This window comes from Phascolarctos cinereus, unplaced genomic scaffold (assembly GCF_003287225.1).
Source record: "Phascolarctos cinereus isolate Bilbo 61053 unplaced genomic scaffold, phaCin_HiC Scaffold_2;HRSCAF=192, whole genome shotgun sequence".
NCBI classification, from domain to species: domain Eukaryota; kingdom Metazoa; phylum Chordata; class Mammalia; order Diprotodontia; family Phascolarctidae; genus Phascolarctos; species Phascolarctos cinereus.
This window is the reverse complement of record NW_027555625.1, coordinates 3177222-3203129: the sequence shown is the minus strand read 5'-3', so window position 1 is coordinate 3203129 and position 25908 is coordinate 3177222. Positions and strand designations below refer to the sequence as shown.

Sequence of the window (25908 nt, the reverse complement as noted above, 5' to 3'; positions counted from 1 at the left end):
CCAGGGCCTTCTGACTCAAAGTCAGACTGCAATGTCACACTGAAGATCAGGTGAAGAAAATGGGATGTTGAGTACAGAAAAAAAAGACTGGGGGTTGGGGGTGACAAGGAATCTTCACATAAGGAAATATATCCTAAACAAATCTAATAAGGTGGAATATAAGGAGTCTTATACTTTGTTCTAAACATTAAATGGCAAAGACAGCCAGCATTCAATCTGAAAAAGATGTTAGCATCTTAAAAACAGGTAACAAAATGGCTTCAGCAAAGCCATGAGGAGCAAGCTCCCGAGGTAAGGGTCTCTACACTTGTATTATATCCTTGTTCAATCACACTTGGAGCACTGGGTTTGTCCTGGATGGTCAGGAAGACTACTAATATGAGAAAAGTATCCAGAGGAGAGTGACTAGAATGGGAAAGGGAGTGGGGAGAGATGAGTGCATATAAGGATCACCTGAATAAGTAGAGGATGTTTTGCCTGGCAAAGGGGAAGGGGGCACACCACTGCTGTCCTTCACTATTTGAAAGGCTTATGTGGCAGAGATTAGGCAGAACTAGGAACAAAGAGTAAAAGTTACCAAGGAGCAAAGTTAGGCCTATTGGAAACCCTATGAACTGTGTCCCCTGGGCTGCCTTGGGAGCTGAGGGGCTCCCCTACACTGAGAGTCCTTGTACGGAGGCTAGAGATCAGTTGTCTGCTGTGTGGTGTGGTTCTTTCGAGGCTGAACTAGGAGGCCACCAAGTTCCCTTCCAACATTAAATTTTGTAATTCTGTCCTGATTCTTTTACTTTGCCTCTTAATATCATAAACACGAAATGCAAAGGTATAAGGCTTAAGTCTAGATATAAAGTCTCACTAGTAACTAAACTGAAAGCATAATGAAAAATGGAAAATACCCATTAAAAAGTGCTTATATCAAACTCTTTTTAACCACATCTGGATTGGTGCATCGTGGCCCCAGAAGTATTATACGTGAAGAAATGACCCTCAAACAACAGATGGGAAAAGTAGTTGGACGAGACCCAGTTTACACAGAGGAGATCTATGCTGAAGGCATCACAATTTTGAGGGTGCTGTGAGACTGATTCTGAAGGTATGTCCTCAGGGTGCTAAGTTGGGCCTTAGCCCTCAAGAAGAGAACATGAAGGACAGGCCCATAAAAATCGGTGAGAATAAGTTACAAAATACACCAAGGGTATTTTGTTATAATTTAAAGAAGTAGATCCTAATTACTGTATTTGTTACATTACAAGATGTACCTATTAAATCTGGATATCAGAAAAGCGCGTCAGAAGGCATGCACACTTGCGTGCGTGAGTGTGTGGCAGACGACGCGTCTGATAAACATCACACTTGCTAAGAAAGAAAAAGCCCCTTCTCTTCATCCCCTAGTACAGCAATGAGCAAATGAGTCAGTTAACTGACTTCAAAGAAGCAAATGAGGGGGTGGCCTGTTCCCGAGTTGCTGCTGGGCTTTGAAGTAGCTCGGCAGAAAAGCCAAACTTGGTCCAGCCCCTTTACTAACATGCAGAGGTCAAAGCTAACAGCGTTAGTCAATAAACATTTATTAAACATCTACTACACGCCAAGGACTGTGCATCCCTAGGGATAAACACTAGCAAAATTAGCAAAAGAAAAACAGTCCCTGTCCTGAAGGAGCTTACAACCTTCAGGGAAGACAATGAATGGAGAGCGAGGGGCATGGGGGGCCTAGGCTGCTCAGTCCTCCAGCCAGTACACATTCATTACCAGCTGCCATCACTGAAATGGAGTCAATAGTCCCTTCCTGTATGTCCATGACCCTCCAGATCTTTAATTTTTAAAGATGGCGTGGACCTAGCACCCAACTTGGTCCACGCTGTGGCTGACTAAGCACTCCAGCTCCACCTTGGCTGTTTTCCAGTGGTACTAAGAGCTAGAGTAGGTGGGGTGTCCAAGGCTGCTCATCCCCCTTCACCCAATTCTCACCGGTGCTTCCGGGCAGGAAGCTGCAGTACACAGAGCAGCCTCACCCTAGTAAACCAGAGATGGGCTAATCCAGGTTGAGAGTAACTGACAGACCTCAAGCCAGTCAATGAGTCAGGGGGTGTCTACTCCCAGAACGTGAAGATATCCCCCAGGAATGGGTGAATGGGAACAATTTGTTCCAAGAGCCATGAAGATGGCTGAAGCAAACGCTGGGCCCTCAGAGCTTGGTAAGGCTTTGAAGATACCAAGGTCATCCATGGATCCCGGGGCATCCCAAATCATCCAGACATCCCGGATGGACTCTGATGACTCTGGAGGAGAGAGTGAGGCTGACAACTGGTGCAACCTGCCTCACTTAAATCCAATTCATGTGCAAGTCAAAACATCACCCCATGATGTCATAGGTCCTCCTTGAAAAAAGGAGGACCAACAATAAAGATATGGTGAGAGTAAGTTACACAATACATCCTAGCTATCCTTGATGAAGGAAGAAGGGAACAGGCAGGCTTTCAAAAGCCTCTTCTTTACACTAGGCCATGTGATGTGCCGCGTCAAGGATGTTTAGACAGTCCCCAAGAATGTCCAGTGTGAGGTCCAAGTGGAGAAAGTGAGGGGCCTCTGGATGCTCCCATTTACTACAAGAACATCCTAGAGACAAGCATAAGCATTTCAACGAGTTTGACCTCAGTATCCTCACTAGAAAAACCAAATGGGTGGGTAAAGAAGGCCTCTGAGGTACTGGGATGTGCAGCTGTATGAAAGGCTCATGACACTGGTCCAGCAGTACCAATGGAAAACATAGATGCACAACAAACTGGGTCCAGAACAAGGGATTGGGCTCAGTTGCCTTTAGGAATTTACCCAGTCAATGCTTTTAATAAACCAAACTCCTTCCTGAAAAAGGTCTCTCTTTTCAACAACCTGAGTAACAGAAGACCACACTCTCCCAAAAATTAAAGAACGTCAGGAGGTCTCCATGGAGGGGGATGTGGTAAGCATTAGCAGACAACACATTATTATGTGAAGTACTACCACCAAGAACACTGTCAGAGAAACGAATAAACAGAAACACATACACACCACATAACTTGGTAGGACAATCATACTCGAGATCAAGAAACTGCTGATAAAAGCTTTTTTTGTGGCGGCAAAGAACTGGAAATTGAGGGGATGCCCATCCATCGGGGAATGGCTGAACAAGTTGTGGTATATGAATGTAATGGAATACTATTGTGCTATAAGAAATGATGAGCAGGCAGACTTCAGAAAAACCTGTAAAGACTTGTATGGACTGATGCTGAGTGAAGTGAGCAGAACCAGGAGAATGCTGTACACAGTAACAGCCACGTTGTGCGATCACTAACATTGATAGATTCAGCTCTTCTCAGCAATGCAACGATCTCCAAAGGTCTCATGATGGAAAATGCTATCCACATCCAGAGAAAGAACCATGGAGTTTGAATGTAGATTGAAGCACACTATTTGCTATTTTTTTCTTCTGTTGTGTTTTGTTTCCTTTCTGATGGTTCCCCTTATTGGTTCTAATTCTTACTTACAACATCACTAATGTAAAAATATGTTTAATAGGAATGTATATGCAGACCCTATATCAGATTGCATCTTGTGGAGGGAGGGGGACAAAAATGTAGAACTCAAATGCTTATGGAAGGGATTGTTGATAATTCAGAGGAATGGGAAAGGGGAAGGGAAGGGGAAGGCGAAGGGACAGCTCAGGTTACATGGGAACAAAAGAAGGATTCTTTCCAGTGAAAAGGTCAGCCATTATAACACCACACGGCCTGGCTTCAAACTCAGGGAAGTCAATCACCAGATCTATGAAACTACTAATCCACAGTGCTGAATAAACGTGTGAATGTGATTGTTTGTAATATTACAGGGCTTGGAGACAACAAGCAAATGCCCTAATTTTCAAAAAACCTGCCTGGGAAGGCAGGTTCTTCATATCAGGAGCTAGCGAGCCCAATGGTAAGTCTGACCTAAATTCTAGAATTCTGAAGAAAAGGTAGGAAAAGAAAAAAAAGAAAAAAGAAAAAAAAAGATAGAAAAAGCAGCAACCAAGAAGGGCCAATGGTCTTACCAAGAACAAATCAAGTCAGACCAAACTCACTTTCTTTTTTCACAGGAGAAGGGGAAGAGAGGAAGAGAGAGAGAGGGAGGGAGGGAGAGAGGGAGGGAGGGGGAGGGAGAGAGAGAGAGAGAGAGAGAGAGAGAGAAGAGAGAGAGAGAGAGAGAGTGTGTGTGTGTGTGTGTGTGTGTGTGTGTGTGTGTGTGTGTGTGTGTGTTGTGTGTGTGTAAAGCTGCCCCCATCTCTGTTTCTGCCAACCAGGCAAATCCTAATGATTCCTGTCCTTTTTATGCCCTGAAGAGTTCTCCAAGACTCAGGGGGAGATCTCTCTCAACTAGTGTAAATTGGCCACAATGTGCCCGGCCACAAGAAAGAGAATACATCATAAAACCTCTACACTATAAACAACTCACTTGGAAGCATTAGAGGATTGATTCCTTGTTAGGAGACACCATATAGCACCAAGCACCAGCTTGGGGTTAGGAATCCCTAAATCAGTTCAGACCTTGCCTCAGACACTTCCTAGCTATGTGATCCGGTCAAATGGGGACAATCAAAGTACCTACCTCCCAGGGTTGTTGTGAGGATTGAAAGAGAGAATATCTGTAAAGTTCTCTGCATTGTGCCTGGCACATAGTAGGTCCTATGTCAATGCTAGCTAACTACCTATCTGAAAAAGGTGACATGAGACTCAATGAGATGACAGCTTCAAAATACTTTTTTGGAGCTGCCCAGAGAAGGTGTAAGACAATATTAGGTGGTGCCTTTGCTTCTCAACAGGCCTTCCGCACCCTATTTTGATAAAGCGCTAAGTGACAAAGAATCTAGTCTTGAGCTCTGATGATGGAAAGTATACAAACTTTGTTAGAGCATCTGGAAGGCAGGGCTCTGCCTAAAAGAACATTTAGTAAAATACAGCTCTGTGCTCTATTATAACCATCAACAAAAAGCTGCCCACAGAACGTACAAAGGGAAAAGTCAACCTGGATTCAAGATGCTGTCTTGTTGGTGACTTCTTAGCAAGTATCATAATGAAAACTCTCAAGTCACTGATTTGCTGACATCTTCCCTTAGCCACTTTGATTCAATTTGTGTTTTGTGTTATTTTATTTGAAAAGGGTCACTAAACAACTTTGGGCAATTAATAAAGATGATTTTTATCCAGTCTGTGCTGTCTCAAGTCTTCCTAAAAAAATCATCTTTAAAAAAAAAAAACAAAAACAAAGGAGGCAGCTAGGTAGCACAGTGGATAGAGCACCAGCCCCGCATTCAGGAGGACCTGAGTTCAAATTCGGCCTCAGACACATTAACACTTACTAGCTGTGTGACCTTGGGCAAGTCACTTAACCCCACTGCCTAGCCAAAACAAAAACAAAAACAAAAATGGAATTTGTAACAAACTCCAGGTTTGTACTTTTGTTTAAGAACTATCTGGGGGTAGGAGCTGTATTCTTAACCAAACAAGGTTTTGAGTATCCGAAACTGAAAAGCTCCTGCAGGTACCTAAGACCAGGAGGGAGGTGGCTAACACAGAACAAAGTCTCTATTAAATTTCTTTGACGAGGATTTGGTGTCCAACATATATAAATCAGTGACAAGACAGCTATAAGACCTAGAACCATTCCCCAATAAATAGTCAAAAGATAAGAACAAACACTTCTCAGAAGAACTGCACCAAGCCCCTAAAAAGAGAAATGCCAATCAAAACAACCCAGAGGTTTTACCTCACACCCTGCAAAGCCGAGGAAAAAAAAGCAACAATCAATGCTGGAGGACAGGAAGGCATGAAAGAGGGAGGGAGGCAAGGGTTAAGTGCCTACTATGTGCCAGGCCCTGGGCTAAGCACTTTACAAAAATTATCTCATTTGATCCTTACAACAACCATTCGAGGTAGGTGCTGTTATGATCTCAATTGTACAGATCAGTAAACTGAGGCAGACAAAAATGAAGTGATTTGCCCAGGGTCCCACAGTGAGGAAGTCCCTGGGACCAAATCTGAACTCATGTCTTCCTGACTCTGGGCCACCCAGCTGCCAATGGCGCATAGCTTGTGGAGCTGTGAATTAGGTACAACCATGTGGGAAAGCAATTTGGAATCATGCAAATAAAGTGACTTCTATGTCCATACCTGGAGATTCCATTACTGGGCTTATATCACAAGGAGGCCACTAGTAAGAAGAAATTCTCTACGTACACCAAAATATTTATTTTAGCAGCATTTTTTTGTAATAGCAAAGACATGGAAACAAAAGAGAATCCCACTAACTGGAGAATGGCTAAACAAATTGTGGTACATGAATGTAATGAATAGAAGGAGCATGAACTGATGCAGAGCAAAGTCAACAGAACCAAGAAAACAACTGATTCAATAACTACAATATTAAAGGAGAAAACTGCCCCCCAAAAAATATCAAAAGTGAATACTGCAAAATCATAAATAAGCCAATCAACACTTATTACGCACCTTCTGTGTGCTGAGCCCTATGCTAAGCACTGAGGATACAAAAAAAGGGGCAAAGATACTGCCCCTTGCCCTTAAGGAGCTTACAATCTAATGGGGAAAACAACGTGGAAATATATACAAATCTAAGTAGGACATAATGACAGAAGAAGGCACTGGAATGAAGAGGGGGTGGGAAAGACTTCCCATAGGAGAGCTTTTAGTTGGGACTTGAAGGAAGCTCAGCAGTTGGAGTAGAGGAAGTCGAGTGTTCTAGGGATGGTGGTCAGCCACAGAGAATGCTCCAAGCTGAAAGATGGAGGGTCTTATTCACGGGACAGCCAGGAGACCAGTGTCACCGTACATGTTAGGGAATGAGGTGTAAGAAGACTAGAAAGGGAGGAGGGGGGCTAGGTATGAAGGGCACCGAATACCAACAGAGCATTTTGTATGTACTCGTGAGGGTGCTAGGGAGCCAGTGGAGTTTAAGGAGTAGGAAGTGACAAGGGCAGATTTGTGCTTTAGGAGAATCACTTTGGTGATAACTGAATGGAGGATGGATTGGAGAGGGGAGAGCCTTGAGGCAGGCAGCACCCCCCCCCCACCTACTGCAATAGTCCACAGGTCTACAGTGATAAGAGTCTGCACCAGGGTAGGAGCAGTGTCAGAAGAGAGAAGAGGATGGATTGGAGATTGTATTGGAGATGATGCAACGGTGAAATTGACCAGCGATGCAGCAGAGGGAAATTCAACAGGCCTTAACACCGTAATGGATCTAGGGAGTGAGAAAGAGTGAGGAGCACAGGATGGCTCCTGAGTTGGGAGCCTGGGGCACTGGGAGGAGAGCATTGCTTTCTATTCCAACAAGGAAAGTAAAGGGGGAGAAGGGGCACCTAGAGGGGAAAGATCACGAGTTTTGTTTTGGACATGTTGAATTTCAGATGTCTACTAGACATCTAGTTTGAGATGTCTAAAAGGCAGTTGGAGATGAGAGACTGGAATGAGCAGAGAGAGAGGGGCAGTATTGGGAGGTTGGAGGATCATTGGAACAGAGATGGTTATTAAATCCATGGGAACTGATGAGAGAGGGAAGTGGAGAGACCAGGACAAAGCGCTGAGATACCTCTGGTTAGAGGGCTTTGGAGGAGGAGCCAGCAAAAGAAATAGGGAAGGAGCAGTTAGACAATTAGGAAAACTGGGAGGAAGGGGGAGTCCCAAAGACCTAGAGAAAAGAGGATATCAAAGAGGAATGACCAACAGTGTCAAAAGCTGCAGGGAGGTCAAGGAGAATGAGGACTGAGAGAAGGCCACTGGATTTAGAGAGATCACTAAGAACTCTAGAGAGAGCAAATTGGGCAGAATGATAATGTTGGAAACTACATTGATCTCACACAATCTTTCTTCTCTGATATATCTGTACCAAGAGCTATAATGTGTAAATTTAAACATTGTTTTAAAAAATAAAAACATTAAATTTAAACATTCAAAAAAAAAATTTTTTAATACTATACTTAGAATTGCAGCTCATAGGATCACGGATTCAGTTAGAAAGGCCTTCCTCAGTCATCAAACCCAACTCATTCATTTAAAAGTATTCCCATGACAACTTCCTCAGAATTGATCATTCAGTCTTTGCTCGAAGACCTCCAAAGGGGAGTACCTGGCAGACGTTTCTGCTGACATCCAGCCATAACTTCTGCCCTCTCTGTGGGCACATGACAGACAGCCCCTTGAAAACAGCTGTGTACTCCTTCCCACCTTCTCCAGCAGACTGATTGGGTTTTTGTTTTGTTTTGGTTTTGCTTTTTGGTGAGGCAATCAGGTGACTTACCCGGGGTCATACAGTTAATAACTGTCAAGTGTCTGAGGCAGAATTTGAACTCAGGTCCTCCTGACTCCAAGGCCGGAGCTCTATCCACTGCGCCACCTAGGTGCCCCTGCAGGAGACTGTTTCTTCAATCCCTCCCTATCCCCTATCCATTCTTACTGCCTCCAAACATGCCCAAACTTCCTCCACTCTTAGAAAACACTTCTCAAAATTAAAGCTATCTATAGTCATATGAAAAAATGCTCTAAATCACTTTTGATTAGAGAAATGCAAATCACAACAACACTGAGGTACTACCTCACACCTATCAGATTGACTAACATGACAAAACAGGAAAATGATGAATGTTGGAGAAGATGTGGGAAAATTGGAACACTAATGCATTGTTGGTGGAGTTGTGAACTGATCCAACCATTTTGGAGAGCAATTTGGAACTAAGCCCAAAGGGCAACCAAACTGTGCACTCTTTGATCCAGCAATATCATAGCTAGGTCTGTATCCAAAAGACATCATGGAAAAGGATCCATACGTACAAAAATATTCATAGCAGCTCTTTTTGTGGTGGCAAAGAACTGGAAATTGAGGGGACGTCCATCAATTAGGGAATAGCTGAACAAATTGTGGTATATGAATGTAATGGAATACCTACTGTGCTATAAGAAATGATGAGCAGGCAGACTTCAGAAAAACCTGGAAGACTTGTATGGACTGATGCTGAGTGAAGAGAGCAGAACCAGGAGAATGTTGTACATACTTAACAGCAACACTGCGATGACCAACTTTGACAGACTTTGCTCTTCGGAGCAATGCAATGATAAGACAATTCCAAAAAACTCATGATGGAAAATTACATCCACATAAAGAGAAAGAACTATGGAGTCTGAATGCAGATCGAAGCAGACTATTTGCTCTTCTTTTGTTTTTTCCTTCTCACGGTTTTCCCCTTTTGTTCTGATTCTTTTTTCACAACATGAATAATGTAGAAATAAGTTTAATATGATTGTACGTGCATGGCCTGTATCAGACTGTTCGCCATCTTAGGGAGGGGTGAGAAGAGGGAGAGAAAAAAACTTGGAATGAAGGTGAATGCTGAAAATGATCTCTACATGTAACTGGAAGAAAAAAAAAACACTTCTCCAGGCCCTCCCCTTCTATATCTGTCCTCCCTTTTTCAACCAAACTCCTAGAAAATCTGTCTATACTCACTTTATCCACTTCCTCTCCTCTCATTCACTGAAACCACTGCAATCTAGCTCCTAAGCCCTTCAGTCAAGTAAAGCTGTTTTCTCCAATGTTACCAATCGTGTCTTAATTACAACATCTTATGAAGATGATTCACAGCTTCACATATTCAGCCCCAGTCTCTCCCCTGACCTTCAGTCTGGCAATGCCCATTGGCTATTTAAAATGCCTAAATTCTCATTATTTCTCCTCCCCCCCACTCCAATCTTTTTCAGATGTACTGCAACCTAACTATACCCCCCAAATCTTGCTCTCGATGCTGATTTTTTGAACCCAAGTGGATACCCTCCCTCCCAACATCTCAGAGGAGAACACAGGGCTCCTCCACCTTCAGGCTGCCATGAACCCCAAATGGTTCTTCTCAAGTCTAGCCACACAACAATTTCTGAAAGCATCTAAGCTTACCCAGCAGTGTTTCGCCCACAGGGTCAGCCAGAGGGCCCTTCACTTATTCTTAAAATCTACGAAAACTATCGAGTCAGGAACCTCTCGGTTGAACTCTGACCCCCAAAGGCTGTGTGACTCACCTGGCCCCTTTCCACATCCACAAAATAGGAAGGAGAACATTTGTAGTACTTCTCTCAAGGCTGAAATGAGATCAAATGGAAAAGGCTTCACAAATCTTGAAAGCTCTATGGAAATATCAGCATATTGTTTTATCAGCATAATGACAATCCACTCAGAAACTCATCCAGAATCCACAGCTGACCAATCATTACACACTAGCAGGTGTAGAAACGTTGCCCTCCTGTTCTCCTGCCCAATTTTTCAAGTATCAAAACCTCCTAGTGAAATTCTCCTTAACAGCTAACATTTATAAGAGTATTTACTATGTGCCAGGCATTGCACTCAGCACTTTACATCTGAGGCCACATCTGAACTCAGGCCTTCCCAACTCCAGGCCAGGTAGTCCACTCACTGCCACCAACTGCTCCATATGTGATTAGGAAACATTCTGAATTTCCTCATTTGGAAAACTCACATAAGGAATTTTTCTGTGACTCAAAATGGCAGGATCATCTCACATGGTCTCTTCTGTGAGGGGACAGATCTCCTTCCTCTCATATCTTACAGTAACACAAGATGTTTTGATTTACATACATCTCAAACTGGAACTTTAGCCATTAAACCATCTTCCTTCAGTCCACAAAGATTTCTTTCCAACCAAAAATATTAACTAATCCCCAGAACCTGAGAGTTACTTGGACTTACTTGCCCTGAGGATCCCCCTACCCCAGCCCATCTCTACTCCCCACCTCCCTCAACAGATGAATCACAGAGACTGCTCAACCAAGGGAGCTTTCTGTCCCAGAGAAGTCCATGGACTTCTGGAGCTCACTCAGCACCAGTTCTGTAACCAAGTGATGATGGAAAAGTCCCTAAAGCAGCAATCACTTTCTACAAATGTCTTCTTATGTTTAGAAAGGATAAAACATTTTACTGCATAGGAAGAAACTAAGGTAGCTTTAGCTACCACTTCTGAGGAATGATAAAAGAAGTATTCTACATGCTTTATATGAGGCTGGCCAAACAGCATCACACTATAAGCTTTTACGATTGTCTTGACAATTGTCTTGACACTGAGACATCACTCAAGGAAACTATAACACAAAACTACATGTCATCCACAGGTCTAGAATCAGAAAGAACTTCAAGCTTCATTTAGGGGCACTACTTATTTTACTGGTGAGGAAAGACCTACAGGATGTAAATGAACTGTCCAAAGGTCATACAGACAGCAACATAGCCAAGAGTCAAAGCCAGGTCCTGACTGGAACAGTGATATTCACTCCAAAGAGGAAAACAGGAGAACACATACACAATAAACTACTACCACCAACTACTTATCTTGCTAATGGTGCTAATTTTCCAAAAGGCCACATTTGGCCCAATCCCTAGTCAAATGCCTGATGCAGAAAGGAAAAAGAAACAAAAAAGCAGTTCCAAGTCCCCCCCATTATTGGGGTCCTTGGGGGGCACCTTCCTCCTTCGGCAAATGTGACCTTTGTCCTACAGAGCTCAGCCAAAGTGGATCCTTGCTATTCCTCCAACACAACCCTCCAGGTCGCAGCCCACCTTTGCAATCAGCAGCCCCATGACTACAAGGCATCCTGTCTCTCAGAATTCCCTTCTAAGCTCAGCTGGAGGGCCATCTCCTACAGGAAGCCAAACCAGATCCCCACAGCTGCCTCCTCTACCCACATTCTGGTTAAAAATATAAAGGACCTTGTATATACATATACATATATCTGTAATATCATATCCCACACATTGAGCAGCATGGCATAAGTGGATAAAGAGCCAATTTCCAGGCCAGGAAATCCTGGACTCAAGTGTTGCCTCTGACCATAAACTGGTTACTCACCTTAGTTCCCCAACCTTCAATGGTGAAGGGATCACAATGAAGTCACAGATCTAGTCCTTTCCCTAGAGATGATTTTATTTGTGATCGTGAGCTGCCCTCCCCACCCCACCCCGGTGGGGGGGGGGGGTACCTATACAGAGGAACTTACTAAATGCTTGCTGACTGATGATGAAGAACTAGATGGCCCTGAAGGGTCCTCTCTAGCTATGTGGGGATGGTCCTAAGACCTCGGGTCTCAAAAGGGCAACCAAACTGAACTAAGTTTTTTATATGTGGTAGTGCCGCAGTGTCCAACGCATCAAGCCTAGAAGCAAGAAGGTCTAAGTTCAAGTACATCCTCAGGAATTTCTAACAGTGGGCCCTTGGGCAGCCACTGAACCACTCTGGCTTGGTTTCCTCATCTGTAAAATGGGAACAACACCTTCTTCTCAGGGGCGTTGTAGGGAATCAAACAAAGTTCCATTTGTAAAGTGCTTAACACACAAAAGTAGTTTAATAAATGCTTGTTCTCTTCCATTCAACAGTCCTCATGATCAGGTTCTCCCACAAAAATGTAAAACACAAAGCCTAACCTTTCAATCTGACCTCTCAGGACTAACGTACAAAATACCAGATGCAGAACCAAGCTCATTCTGGAATGTACATCACAACAAGTCATCCATAGAAAGCCCTAAGCTTGCTGAGAGGCCCGAGTATAGTGTGGAGGGTGGAGGGTTCTCAGGGACACCCGGCAGCAGGGACTTCATCTCTGCTTCAAGACACCTTCAGCTCACATTTACGTCTGAATGTAAACTCACATTCAAAGTAATGCTTTAATTACATATAAGCAGAAGATGGATTCATACACACATTCCCATGTACCCACTGCCCACCCTTGGCTGGGGTGATGCAGACGACCATTATCACCACCCAAACACCCCGTGATAAAAACAGGCCCCCAAAACTCATGACCAACTTGCTAAATTGGATAGAAAATGTCTCCCTGAGACTCTTCAAAACCTTTCAGATACTCCTGCCAAATCACACTCGACATGAACCACTTTACAATGAGCTTGCTTGCCTCTTCAAAAAAATGAAGCCAACATCAGAATTTTGAAGAACACCTACTAAAGTTCTATCAAAAGAGAATACAGGGGAAGCTAGATGGCACAGTGGATAGAGCACTGGCCCTGAAGTCAGGAGGACCTGAATTCAAATCTGAACTCAGACACATAAAGCTCACTAGCTGTGTGACTTTGGGCAAGTCACTTAACCCCAACTGCCTAACCAAAAAAGAGAGAGAGAAAATACAAGCTCTTTGTAAGAAAAACTGATGAAGCTTCTGTACTGGCTCTCAATCCCAAAGCAAAATGCAAACTTAGAGAATGCTACTATGTCACTAGGGGAATTGACTCTGCCATTCCAGAGACAGCGTGAATGTCCGAAGAGAAGTGTGACACTGTTAATGTCAGAAGCCCACTTCTCACACAGTCAGGATCTCACCCACAGCAATTACTTGTAAGATTTTCAGCATCTACAAGTGGAGACTGAACCTTATCATGCCTCCTTTGAGGTGCTGACCACAGAAACCAAGACAGTCACGTCCTTCAAAACAAACCAGTGCCACTTGATCTTAGTAGAGACTGAAATCAGAAGCCATGGACTAACTTTCAGTCTTACCTTTCAAAAGTTCTGCCACTCTGCAGACCTGTAAGAGCTAAAGGTGGTGTCCTGCCCCCCCTTTCAGATCAACGTAAATTCCAGAAAACCTAAGCTTCAGTAGCTGTGAACTGAACAAAGGTGAATCCCACTAACTGTGACACTTAGCTAGAGCTTCCCATGCTAGAGAATACTGTAGAAGGGGAAGGAAACAGACATTCAGCACCTACTGTGTGCCAGCTACTGTGCTACCCACAAACATCTCATCTGATCATGAGCCAATGATCACAAAAAGGTCACCGGAAAACTAAAGGGATGAAGAGCTCAAGATGAAGTTAAGTCCCTTTCCCAGCTGGGGGTGACAGAATTCTTAACTAAACCAGGCACAGAGTTTATACCAAGACAACAATTTCAGTTACATAAAATCAAAAGGCTTTTGTGTGGACAACGAAGATAAAATAAAACAAACTGTTTAGTGTAGGGGAGGGGAATGTGTATGACGTATTTTGGATATCCAAAATACTGACGCAAATATTGAAGAGGTATTTCCTAATATATGTGACCAAAGAATATGAAAAATTTTCAAAATTGCAAACTGCAAATGGCCATTTAAAAATATGATCCAAATCCTTAGGTACGAGAAAATCCAATTAAAACAGCTCTGAGGTTTTGCCCCGTACCCTGCAAAATGGCACAGATGCCAATAACTACAAACAGTCATTAGACGGGAGGGGGACACAGAAAGAGAGGCATTAAGAAACACATCATTGACAGAACTGTGAACTGGTCCAAATGTTCTGGAAATCAATTGGAAATCATGCAAATCAGACGACTAAGCCTTCTGGCCCAAAGATAGCACTTCTGTGCATACTCCAAGGAAGTCAAACTCAGAAACAATATATACCACAAAACTGATATAAGCACTTTTTTTGAGAACAAAAATCCCTGGAAACCAGGTAGGTGTCCAAAAATTTAAAAAACTGCTTTAAAAAACCACTTTAATAGAGAAATGTAGTATTATTGTGCTATAAGAAATTACAAATACGAGGAATTCAGAGAAATATGAGAACACATATGAGCACTGAAATAAACAAAGAGCCAAAGGAACCACATACTCAAATTACAAAAATGTAAGTGAAAAATCACTAAAAGGAAGGTAAGTAACTGAAAAGCTAATAATGATTCCAGAAAAGAAATGAGAAAATAGAAGCCCATGGAAATGGGGGGGAGATGGTGTGTAGGGCAGGCTGCCCCTTACTACCTCCCTCCCTCCCATAGCCAGCCAAGCTGATCTGTTTGCCCGTCCCTGTGCAAAGCATTCTGGGATTGATGCTGCTGATGCTGCTCAGTCCCAGGGGCCCTGTCCTCCTCAGGTCACCAGTCTCCTTCCAAGCTTAGCTCCAATGCCCAAGGAATTGGGCACAGGGTATATGTGGAGGTCTCCCACTGCTGGGACTCTACCACGGTATACTACTTTGTATAAATTTTATGTTTTCTTATATATGTTTATGCTGTTCTCTGACGGGCTCCCCCCCCCCAAAAAAAAACCAAACAAACCAGAAGTTCTTTGAGGGCAGGGACTGGGGTTTTTTTGGTCTTTTCTATTTTTTATGACTAGCATAGTATAACGCAATATAATAAACATTTACTATGCTTCTACTCTGCCAGGTACCGGGGGATACAAATAGGAAAAAGACAGCCTCTTACAATATAAAGGGGGAACACAATACACAAAAGGAAGCTAAAAAGCTTTGGGGGTGGGGAGAATGGTAATGGTAGAGTGGAAATCAAGTAAAGCAGGTGGTGGGAAGGGAAGAGCTGGCTGGGCTCTGGAGCCCTGTTTAAAGGGAGACTTTGGAAGGCATTTTCGCTCCCCCACCATTCAGAGGGGCCAAGAAAACTAAGGGGACCGTGGAAGGAGGAGTCCCAAAGCTGGAAGCATGTGGCGAGTTGGGTAGAGATCCAAAACTAAGCAGTGCAGCTGGTGAGATGCAGAGAGATGTTCACTGCAGAACACACAAATCTATCAGTATATTATATCCAGGCCTAGTCTTTCTCCAGAGCTACCGTACTTTTTGGTCCTTCCCAATGGAGTGCCCCATAGGCATCGCACACTCCACCTGTCCCAAACACAGCACATCATGCTTTCCCCAAAAGCCTCCTCAATTCTGAGCTTCCCTCATTTTCCATCCCAGGCTCCTCACTCTCACTCACACCACAGAGCCAATCCAATGCAAAAGCTAGTCCATTCTACCTTCACACCTGTTTTTGAGGCCCCCTTCTCTTCACTCCCACAGCCACCACCTCAGCTCACCTGGCAGCTCAGAGGCACCACCATAGAGCACCAGGCCTGGAATCAAGAAGGCCTGAGTTCAAAGCCAACCTCAGACACTTACTAGCTGGTTGACCCTGGGCAAGTCATTGAAACTGCCTCAGTTTCCTCATCTGTAAACTGGGGATGATAATATCACCTAGCTCCCAAGGTTGTTATGAGGATCGAGTGAGGTAATATTTGTAAAAAGTACTTAACGCATTGCCTGGCACACAACATTGTATTTCCTGTTGCTGTTAAGTCATTTCAGTCATGTTGGACTCTGTGATCCCTTTTCGGATTTTCGTAGCAAAGATACTGGTGTGGTTTTCCAATTCCTTCTCCAGCTCATTTGACAGATGAGGAAGCTGAGGCAAACAGTGTTAAGGGACTTGCCCAGGGTCACACAGCTAATAAGTGTCTGGGACTATATATGAACTAGGAAGTTGGTCTTCCTGACTCCTGGCTGGACATACTGAGCAGCCCTGTATGTTAGTTATTATTATCATTAGCTCAAGCCCTCAGTACCTCTTACCCAAACTACTGAGACAGCCTTCTAACTGGCCTCCCAGCTTCAGGTTTTTTCTTCTCAAAGCTTCCTAAGCCGCCCAAGTGATTTTCCTAAGGCAACCTAAATTTAAACTCCAGTGACTTTTGCCCTTCTGCATCAAATATAAAAGCCCTCCCTTAGGCACTAAAAGCTGTCCAGAATTCAGTTCCTTCTTCCCGTTCTCGGCCTTTGTTGTCGCTGTCCCCCATTTGTGGAATGCATGTCCTCCCTCTGCATCTCAGCCTCCTCTCCCTGGCTTCCTTCAAAATCTCCCTCTGGAGCCCACCTCCTACAGGCCTTTCCAGGTATCATTTTGACACCCTCCCTCAAAATAGGCAATCTGAAGGAAGGCTGTTTTTGCCTTTCTTTGCATGCCCAGGGCTTAGCCTAAATGGCCTTGACAAACAGAATGCAATCACTCTTTCTTTTACTAAAATGCATGCTGAATGAATATATAGCATCTCCCAGTTTCCAATGCCCAATGAGAACAAAAAAATGTAAATGCAGTTCACAAGGAAAGCAGGGAAAATGGCAAGGAATACAGAGTGGAAAAGCAGCCACACTTAGAGGTGTAGCAACAGGAAAATCTTGCAGGTTTTCGGTATAAGCCACAGACCATGGTCTCCTCTGAGGCTACCTTCATCCCCACACGAGCAAGGTGCACAGCACAAACCCCTCCAACAAACATACAGACTCCAGGCAACTCACCTGACCCTGTCTGCCTCAGTTCCTCATCTGTCAAATGAGAGGAAGCTGCCAGGGCTTTGCAAACCTTCAAGCTCTACCTAGATCCATTACTATATGCACGGAGCAAGGTGTACAGAAAATACTGAGATCTACAAGTATTTTTCCAACTACATTTAGGGGGGGTAATCAAGTGTAAATAGGAGCAAAGTGGCACAAAGGAGAAGTGGACAGGGAGACACAAAGAACTAGGAACAAGTCGCAGGACAGGTGGTCTGGCTGCCACCCCGAAGCTAAAATACGAACCACTGCAACTGATTCTAAGACATCCAATGGCTGGCGCCAAAAAAGGGGCCATTCAAGCACATCACCAAATGCATAGGGAAGGAAGGCGACTAAAGGAAAGTCTGGATTTCCCTTTCCTTTGCTGGATGGCTCACTGAAGATCGGAAATGACTCCCTGGCAGGCCCAAACACACATGTGCTCAACTAGAAAAGTCCTAAATGAATGACAACTAGCATTTTAAAAAGCTGTCACCTCAAACTGAGAAAATGTCATGAGAAAAAGCAGATAAGCCTTGTGCTTCTGAATACATGACACTAACAAGCCTTCTGAAAGTTGAGTTCCACACTGACTTCAGGAGGAGCAGCCACGGGGGACTTCTGTATTTGAAATGGAATACTTTACACAAGATGAAAAATCCCAACCTGTCCATGGTCTCTGGCTTATACCGAAAACCTGCAAGATTTTCCTGTTGCTACACCTCTAAGTGTGGCTGCTTTTCCACTCTGTATTCCTTGCCATTTTCCCTGCTTTCCTTGCAAACTGCATTTACATTTTTTTGTTCTCATTGGGCACTGGAAACTGGGAGATCCTATATATTCATTCAGCATGCATTTTAGTAAAAGAAAGAGCGATTGCATTCTGCTTGTCAAGGCCATTTAGGCTAAGCCCTGGGCATGCAAAGAAAGGCAAAAACAGCCTTGCCTTCAGATTGCCTATTTTGAGGGAGGGTGTCAGAATGACACTTGGAAAGGCCTGTAGGAGGTGGGCTCCAGAGGGAGATTTTGAAGGAATTCTTGAATTAAAATGCTTTTAAAAAGGAAAGCTTTCTCCTGTGTGGCAATCGCTGCAACGTCCCCAGCAAGGTGGCCTTCTCTTTTTGGTCCCACTCGTGTTTTTGGCCAAGACAAAAAGGCTGAGCAAGGTCTGCACAGGGATTAGAGGGTCATCCAAGTGCCCTGAACCCCGAATGAGGGTCAATCCCTAGAAGATTACTCCATCACCATCCACCCCACAACCCACAGGGGAGAGGAATCCGAGGCTCTGCCGGCATTCTCAGAGAAGGCAGGCCCCCGGCCCAGGGAAGCGCAGCCAGGAAGCCCTCGGGGCCCGAGCCAGCAGCAGATCCTCTCGGCCAACAGGCCGGGCCTGGGAGGCTGCACAGACGCAGAGCGGAGGTGAGCTGCACGAGCTTTCTGAGGAGTCACCATTACGACTCCGGCCAACTTCTGCGGCCCGAACGATCGGCTGCGCCTCAGCACCGCCGTCCTTCGGAACTGTACCTCCTCTAGCGCAGGAACCGCCGCTTCGAGCAAACGGCCCAGCTGCCTTTCACGGCCGACGCAACTCCCCACGCGCTCTCCCCCACTCGGGTCACCTGGAGAACGCCGGCCAGGGCAGGCGGTGGGAGACGGGCTTCCCCCCCCCCCCGCGCCACCGAAAGCGGCGCCCCCACAACGGCCCGAGACAAGGCGGGAGCACGGGCAGCCCCAACCCGAACCGGGGGGGCCGTGGACGCGCCCATCTCAGGAGGGGATCCCGACTTCGCCCCCACCCCACTCCACACCCGTCCCGTGCCAGAAGGGGGGCTGCCAGGAGCCTGGGCCAGGCCCATCGAACCGAACGCGCCCCGCTCACAATTGGGGAAACTGAGGCCCGGAAGGGGATCGGCCTGTCCAAGGTCACCAGGCCCGGGCCCTGTGCCGCCTCCCCCATCCGGGGGCCCGCCAACGCCCGAGCCCGGCAAGTTCACCCGACCCACGCGCGCCTCGGCGGGCCTCAGTTTCCCCATCACGAAACAAAAACGAGGGGCTGGGCCGCTGGAGGGGTGGCCGGGGCCTCGGTTTCCCCATCTGTACAGTGGGGCCGCGCCCCCTCCCTCCTCCCTCCCCTCGGTCCCCCGCCGCGCGGCGGGGCCCCAAGAGCGCATGCGCAACGGGCAGTCCGCGCCCCCCCACCCCGCGCCGAGCAGGCCCTCCGACCGGGGAGGGGTCCCACGCTGGGCGGGACGCGCGTGGGGAGGCCGGCTCGAGAGCCAGCGTGGGGGGCACTTACGGGGCGGCCTCCGCGGCCCGGGACACCGACCGACCGTTGGGCCCGCGGCTGCTCCTGGTCGTCGGGCGGCGGCGGCGTCTCCTCGGCGTCCTTCGGCCTCCGCCTCCTCCTCCGCCTCCTCCTCCGGCCCGTGCCCGTGCCCGTCCCCGTGTCCGCCGCCTCCGCCGCCCCCGAAGCGCCGGGGCCCGACCGTGAGAGACACACAGGGCTCACTCACAACAACATGGCCGCCGCCGCCGCCGCCGCCGCCGCCGCCTCCCCGGCCGCGCGCCCGACGCCGAGGACGCCGCCGCGCGCGCCCCCTACGCCGCGCGAGGTACCCTGGGAGTGCCTGGGGTCCAGAGCCTTTGGGAGCGCGCGCGCTCGGGCTCCCGGGGGGCAGGGCGCGCGCACGCACGCACGTCCCGCCTTCCTTCCCTGCGGCCCTCCCGGGCCCGGGGAGCGCGTCTGGGGCACGGGCTCTTTCTTCTGCCCCTCCCACTGGCTGGAGGCGGCGGCGGCTGCGCGCGCATCCCGCGGAGCCATCCGGAGTCCGGAGGGGAGGGGAGGAGGGGAAGGGAGGAGAAAGAAGCGAGGAACGTGAGCGAGGCCGGCCTCGGGGGGGAGGGGCCGCTTCCGAATCGCTCCTCCCCCACTTCCTGCCGAGCCCCTCATTGTTCTGGTCCCGCGTGGGCCGGCCTTTCCCCAGAGCTCTCTCCTCGCCCCCCCAACGCTCTTCGTGCCAGGGCCCGTGGTGGGGCGTGTGGCTGGACGGCACGTAGCCGGCGCCGCTTCCAGGAGGCCTTCCCTGAACGCTCCCTACCACGGCTCTGCCCCCGCGCCGAGGTTTGCTCCTGTGTAAAATAAGAGCGCATGGACGACAGGAGAGAGAGCTGGGGCTTCGGGTCGGAAAGCCTTACCTCAGTTACCCCTTCTGTCAAATGGGGCGAAAAGCAGCCCTCCCCTCCCCTCCAGAGAGAGAACGTGGGTCATGGCTAAACAGCGCTGCGCCCCCTCCTCCCTCCGCCAGCCTCCGTTTCTCTTGTGGGGAGGGGGCAGCCCTTGCCCCATTCCCGCTTTCCTCTGGGGGGGCAGAACCCCGGATTGGAGGCTGTATTCTAGATGGGTGGGGGGGCCTCCATCCCCTGAGAAGGGCAGTGAACCAGCCCACTGAGTAGGGAAGGGGGGGTCCCTCGAGCCCCCGAGAGCCCCAGGGTGACTGGCCCTTCCTGTGACCCCTTGGACACGGTGATATCCAAGATTTGCTCCTGGGGAGGGGCCTGAGAGGGCTTTGCTGCCTTATCAGCCTTCCTTGGCGGGAAAAGAGGGGTTCCTATTGCTAACCCCCTGCACGTATTACCTCCTATACGGAGAGAGCTCACTATGGTCAAGGAGCTGTGCGGATCGCTTTACGGCAACCCTGTGAGATCAGGGTTCTTATCCCCATTTGACAGATGAGGAAACTGAGGCAAACAGAGGCACCATGACTGGCCCGAGGTTGCACAGCTAGTGCAGGGTCTGAGGCTGGTCCCACACTCTGCTGCACCACCCTGGTGCTTAGTTGAGGTGGTGGATGCTTGCAAAGTGTGGCCCCACTTCCCTTTTTATGAAACAACAGTTCTTACAGTAATGTTCTTACAGTGCCCTTGCCCAGAATGACCCAGCATCTCAAAGGTTGGTGTCATTCAGTTGTGTGACTCTTTGTGACCAACCTTTTTCTTGGCAAAGATACTGGAGTGGTTTGCCATGCCCTTATCTGGGCATAAATTCTAAGGAAATTGTGTCCTTGACCTCATTATTTTCTTTTTTTTATTATTTTTATTTTTAGGCAATTGGGGTTAAGTGACTTGCCCAGGGTCACATAGCTAGTAAGTGTCAAGTGTTTGGTCTGAGGCCAGATTTGAACTCAGGTCCTACTGACTTCAGGGGTAGTGCTGTATTCACTTGGCCACCTAGCTGCCCCATGATCTCATTGTTGTCAAAGACCTGATCAGTTCTACAATAAGGCTATCAAAGAAAGGATCTCCCTGAAAACTATAGAGTGAGAATATTGTTTAATGCAGTCGAGAAGTATCTCCTTGGGTGCAACTTTGATGACAGTGAAAAGGAATTCTAGAGAAGGGAGTGTCCATTTGTTAACTAAAGGAGATACCCTTAATTAAGTTTAGGTTTCAGACAAAATTGAGGACAATGAACCTTTGGTTCGACTGGACTTGGCCTTGGTTTTCCTAGAAGACATCCTCTCCAAGGGTGTGCCTCCCAACACCAGCATTTTAAAATTCCCTTTTGTGAAAACCCTGAAACTGAACTTTATACCTCAGCTTTCACCTTGTGTTTCTTGAATACTGTAGATCGTTAGTGGAAATGGCTTGAGTCAAAGACAGGTTTTCCATTAACCTCGATGACTGCCCTTGAGCCTTTTCTGTCTCTGCTCAGATGCTTGGGTTTACATAACTCTGTATCAATGTATAGATGCCAGACTTGTGCCAAACAGGCAGAGTGCCGAGTTTTTCTTCCACGCAGCACAGGAATCTGATAGGAGGACCAAGCTGCCAGAACTGTGGCCTCCTTTACCGGGGAGAGGCTTCTTAACCACAACACTCGGCAGCTAATGGTGGAAGAGGATGACCCAGCAGAACCCCCCTGTCTCCCAGCAGCTCTTGGGCAGGGTGTTAAGTGGCCTTAAGGATAGCTGGGTTGTTGCAGACCCTCAAGCTGGGAGAAGCCCCTTCCTACGGGGTGCCCTGGGCAGATGTCCCATGGGAGACCTCTCTGCAGGGCAGATGGATTTGTGACAGAGTAAGCACTAAACTTAGGGAGGGAAAGTGCTGTTGTTATTAACTGCCCTGTCTTTACCCTGTGTGTCATCCAACCGCCCAACTAGTGAAAACAAACTAGTCCTTTGTGCTTTGGGACCCGAGGCTTGAAGAGGATCCTGCCCCAGCAAGTTCTTGGGCGGCCTGTCTGGTCATTAGCGGGTGCCTTGTTTTGTCAGCCGTGACCTTCCAGTTGGGGACACTGCCGGTGGCCGGACTTCTCTGCCTTGACAGATAGTGGAAGGAAGGGCAGGATCCAGCCTGTGTTCTTGCTGGTGGCTCCAATGAGTGAGCATGTGTAAAGCCTGACCTATGCAGAGGCAGCTGGGCAGATACACAGAGCACAGGACTTAGACCTGATTCAAATGCAGCCTCAGACACCGTCCAGGGACCCTGGGCTGCTCAGTGTCTTCCTCCATAAAATGGGGATCACAACAGTGCCGCCTCCCGGAGCGACTCTTCCTTGGCACTGGGCCTGGCATGTGCTATGTGCATGTAGCTGTCAGTTGTCACCATTGTCCAGGCTGAGCCACTGCCTGGCCTGTTACCTGCTGCTTCCCAGTCCTGCTAACTCCGTGTCTTTGTTGCTCAGTTGTGTCCTCCGACTCTTTGTGGCCCCGTTGGGATTTTCTTGGCAGAGATCCTGGGGTGGTTTGGCCATGTCTTTCTTTAGCCCATTTCGCAGCTGAGGAAACTGAGGCAAACAGGGTGAAGTGACTTGCCCAGGGCCACACAGCTAGGAAGCGTGAGGCTGAATTTGAACTCGGGTCTTCCTGACTCCAGGGCCGGTGCTCTGTCCACTGCACCACACAGCTGCCCTATGTGAACAACTGTGTCTCATCCTTTAGTCAGTTATGGGAATCGATCCACCTTAGGTTTCCCCCTAAAACAACATATATATATATATATATATCTGAGGCTGATAAAGATTAGAGATAGATCTTGAGTGTGGCAAGGACACGGCATGAGCTTAGCTGCTTTGAGGTGCCTCTGCCTACCTCTCAGAAGAGCTCAGGCGACCTCTCAGCGTACACCCTCGGGGCCTCCCTAACAGCAGGGCTTTGGGACAGAGAAGTGCGAGCGATCTCCTCACGCTGCATCCTTCCGCTGGGTACTGGGGCTTGGATTCCCCTGAAGAAGACCTTGTGGGTCTGAGAGTACCCAGAGGGCTGAACCTGCAGCACCTGCCTTCCCAGGGCCCTATCCATCAGAGGTCTGGCGGTGAGGCCTCTCTGCAATAGCTCTCGGACTTCACCGCAGCCTCCGCGAACAGTCTGCATTTCGCTTCTGATCTTACTTTCACCCTTCGGGCCGCAGGGCTGTCGGCCCCCCTCAATCTCCACACAAAGCATTTGCTACCAGAGGTTGAGGAATGAGCTGCCCACCTCAATCACCCTCGAATAGTCTTGAACCTGAACTGCCAGGCCTGGAAGTAACCAAGAATGAGGCCGCCCCAGGCAGGACTGTTCAGGTGTCACCAGGCCGGCGCGCTGGCTGCCACGCCTGCAGGGCGGGTGGGCTACACTCACTCCTCCCGCAGGGCTCCCCGCGGGCTTTCCAGGCTGTAGGCGAGTGTAGGAGTCTTGTCAGTGACTCCTGCCTTACCCAGGGTGGGCATTCCCCTGAAAAACCTTTACCTGGTGCTTCCATCCCCCACTCCCCATCATCCCTGGTCTTTTCTGCTGTCTGTGGCTAAACTAGAAAAGGGCGGCTCCACTTCCCCACTGCTCACTCTTCTTAACCCCTTCCCAACTGGCTTCTGACCTCATCACTCCCTCCTGCTGTCTCCAGAGAGCCCGGCGATCCCTGGCGTTTTCTCAAGCCTCCTTCTCCTTGACTTCCGGCTTTTCTCTAGATTTTGGGGACCCCTCTCTCCTTCCTGGTTCTCCTCCTACCTAAATCTGACTGCTCCTCTCCGGCTCCTCCTCCGAATCCTGCTTCTAACCATACGTGTCCCCAGGTGCCTGCTTTTCTTCTCCCTCTAGACTAGTTCCCTTGGTGAGCTCATTAGCTGCCGTGTAGTGCATGGCCATCTCTGTGCTGATGATTTTCAAATCTACCTTTCCTGCCCCGAACTCTCTACTGAGCTCCGCTTTCTCATCTCCAGGTGCCTTTCAGACATCTTGAGACAGATAGCCAGCAGACATCTGAAGTTCAATGTGTCCCAAGTGGAACTCTGTTTTCCCCCCCAAACCCTCCCTACCTCCAGCCTTCGCAGTTCAGTCTCCCAGGCTCACAGTCTATGAGTCATTTTCAAACTGTCACTATCCCTCCACCACCATATCTGGTCTATTCCCAAGGCTTCTCCATTTCACCTTTGCAAAATCTCTCAAATACGCAGCCTTCTCAACCACCAACATTAAGTACCTACTGTGTGGGAGGCACTGTGCTAATCTCTAGGGATTTAAAAAGAGGCAAGACAGTTCCTGTCCTCAAGGAGCTTACAATCTAGCATGCAAATATATGCAAATCAAGCTATATACCTGATAAATAGGGGATAATTAACCTAGGGATGGGCAGCCCTGTGGTGCAGTGGATAGAGGGCAGGGCCTGGAGTCAGGAAAATGCTTCTTCCAGAGTTGAAATCTGGCCTCAGATACTTACTAGCTGTGTCACCCTGGGCAGGTCACTCGTCCCTGTTTGCCTCAGTTCTTCATCTGTAAAATGAGCTGGAGAGGGACGTCGCAAACCGCTACAGTATCTTTGCTAAGAAAAGCCCAAATGGGGTCATGAAGAGTCAGACAACTGAAAAATGAAGAATGGAGGAAAGGCACTAGAATGAAGAGGGCTTAAAGAAGGCTGGCAGCAAAAGATGGGATTTTTGTTGAGACTTAAAACGGGGAAATCAGCAGTCAAAACTTCAGAAGGAAAGTATTCCAGGTGGGGGGACAGCCAGAGAAAATGCCCAAGGAGGTGGAGGAGGGGAGGTGAAGGGAGAGGGAGAGAAAGGGCAGGGAGAGAGACAGAGTTCACTTCTATGAAGATGAAAGGATGGGCAGGTGATGATTGGCCCCACTCCGCCTCACAGAGAACACTTCTTAATCCGGTCAATCAGAACAAAGTGTGAACAGGATCTGAATTTCTTCTGGAATCAAAGACATTTCAATTAGCCCAGACAGGAAGCCTCTTGCTTCGACACCCTGAAGTGGGGTTGGCATCTTCCTCATCTCTGCCTCCTGGTTTCCCTGGCTTCCTTCAAGTCCCAGCCAGCATCCCGCCTTCTCCAAGCAGCCTTCCCTCTGTGAATTAGCTGCAGTCTATCCTGTGCGTAGTCTGTGTGTAGCTTATATAAGCACTTCTATCCTGTCTTTCCATTACACCATGAGCTCTTCAAGGGCAGGGACTGTTTTTTGCCTCTTTTTGTATCCTGAGTGGTTGGCACTGTGCCTGACGCTTGGTAGGTGCTTAATAAATGCTTTTTGACTGACTGAGGTTAAAAAAAAAGAAGGTGCTGGACATATAATACACAAAACAACGTCACCAAAAATGAAATTGATTCTATGTTAACAGACAGGAAATAACTCCGTACCAATCTGAGAGTCGTTCCTGAATCCTGTTATCTGCATACAGACAGACAGACAGACTACTGACTTGTTAGAGAGAAGATCAGAAACAGTCCAAAGTCAGAAAAAGAGAGAGACAGAGACACAAAGATATGGCTGG

The 25908-nt window shown here is 47.6% G+C and overlaps 1 protein-coding gene across 8 annotated transcripts in view; it reads right to left on the bottom strand.

The window, feature by feature from the left end:
- PUM2 (pumilio RNA binding family member 2) overlaps positions 1-19566 on the bottom strand; it is an 88521-nt gene extending 68955 nt beyond the window's left edge. For 3 of the 8 annotated variants that reach the window (XM_020967407.2, XM_020967410.2, XM_020967413.2), the window contains exon 1: positions 19451-19564. The gene's annotated coding sequence lies outside the window, so the exon portion shown is untranslated. Of the gene's footprint in view, positions 1-8971; positions 9359-10091; positions 10152-19450 lie in introns of all 8 variants that reach the window. The other 5 variants (XM_078149218.1, XM_078149219.1, XM_078149217.1 and 2 more) reach the window with 4 other exon arrangements.
- Between the last annotated feature and the right edge of the window lie 6342 nt (positions 19567-25908).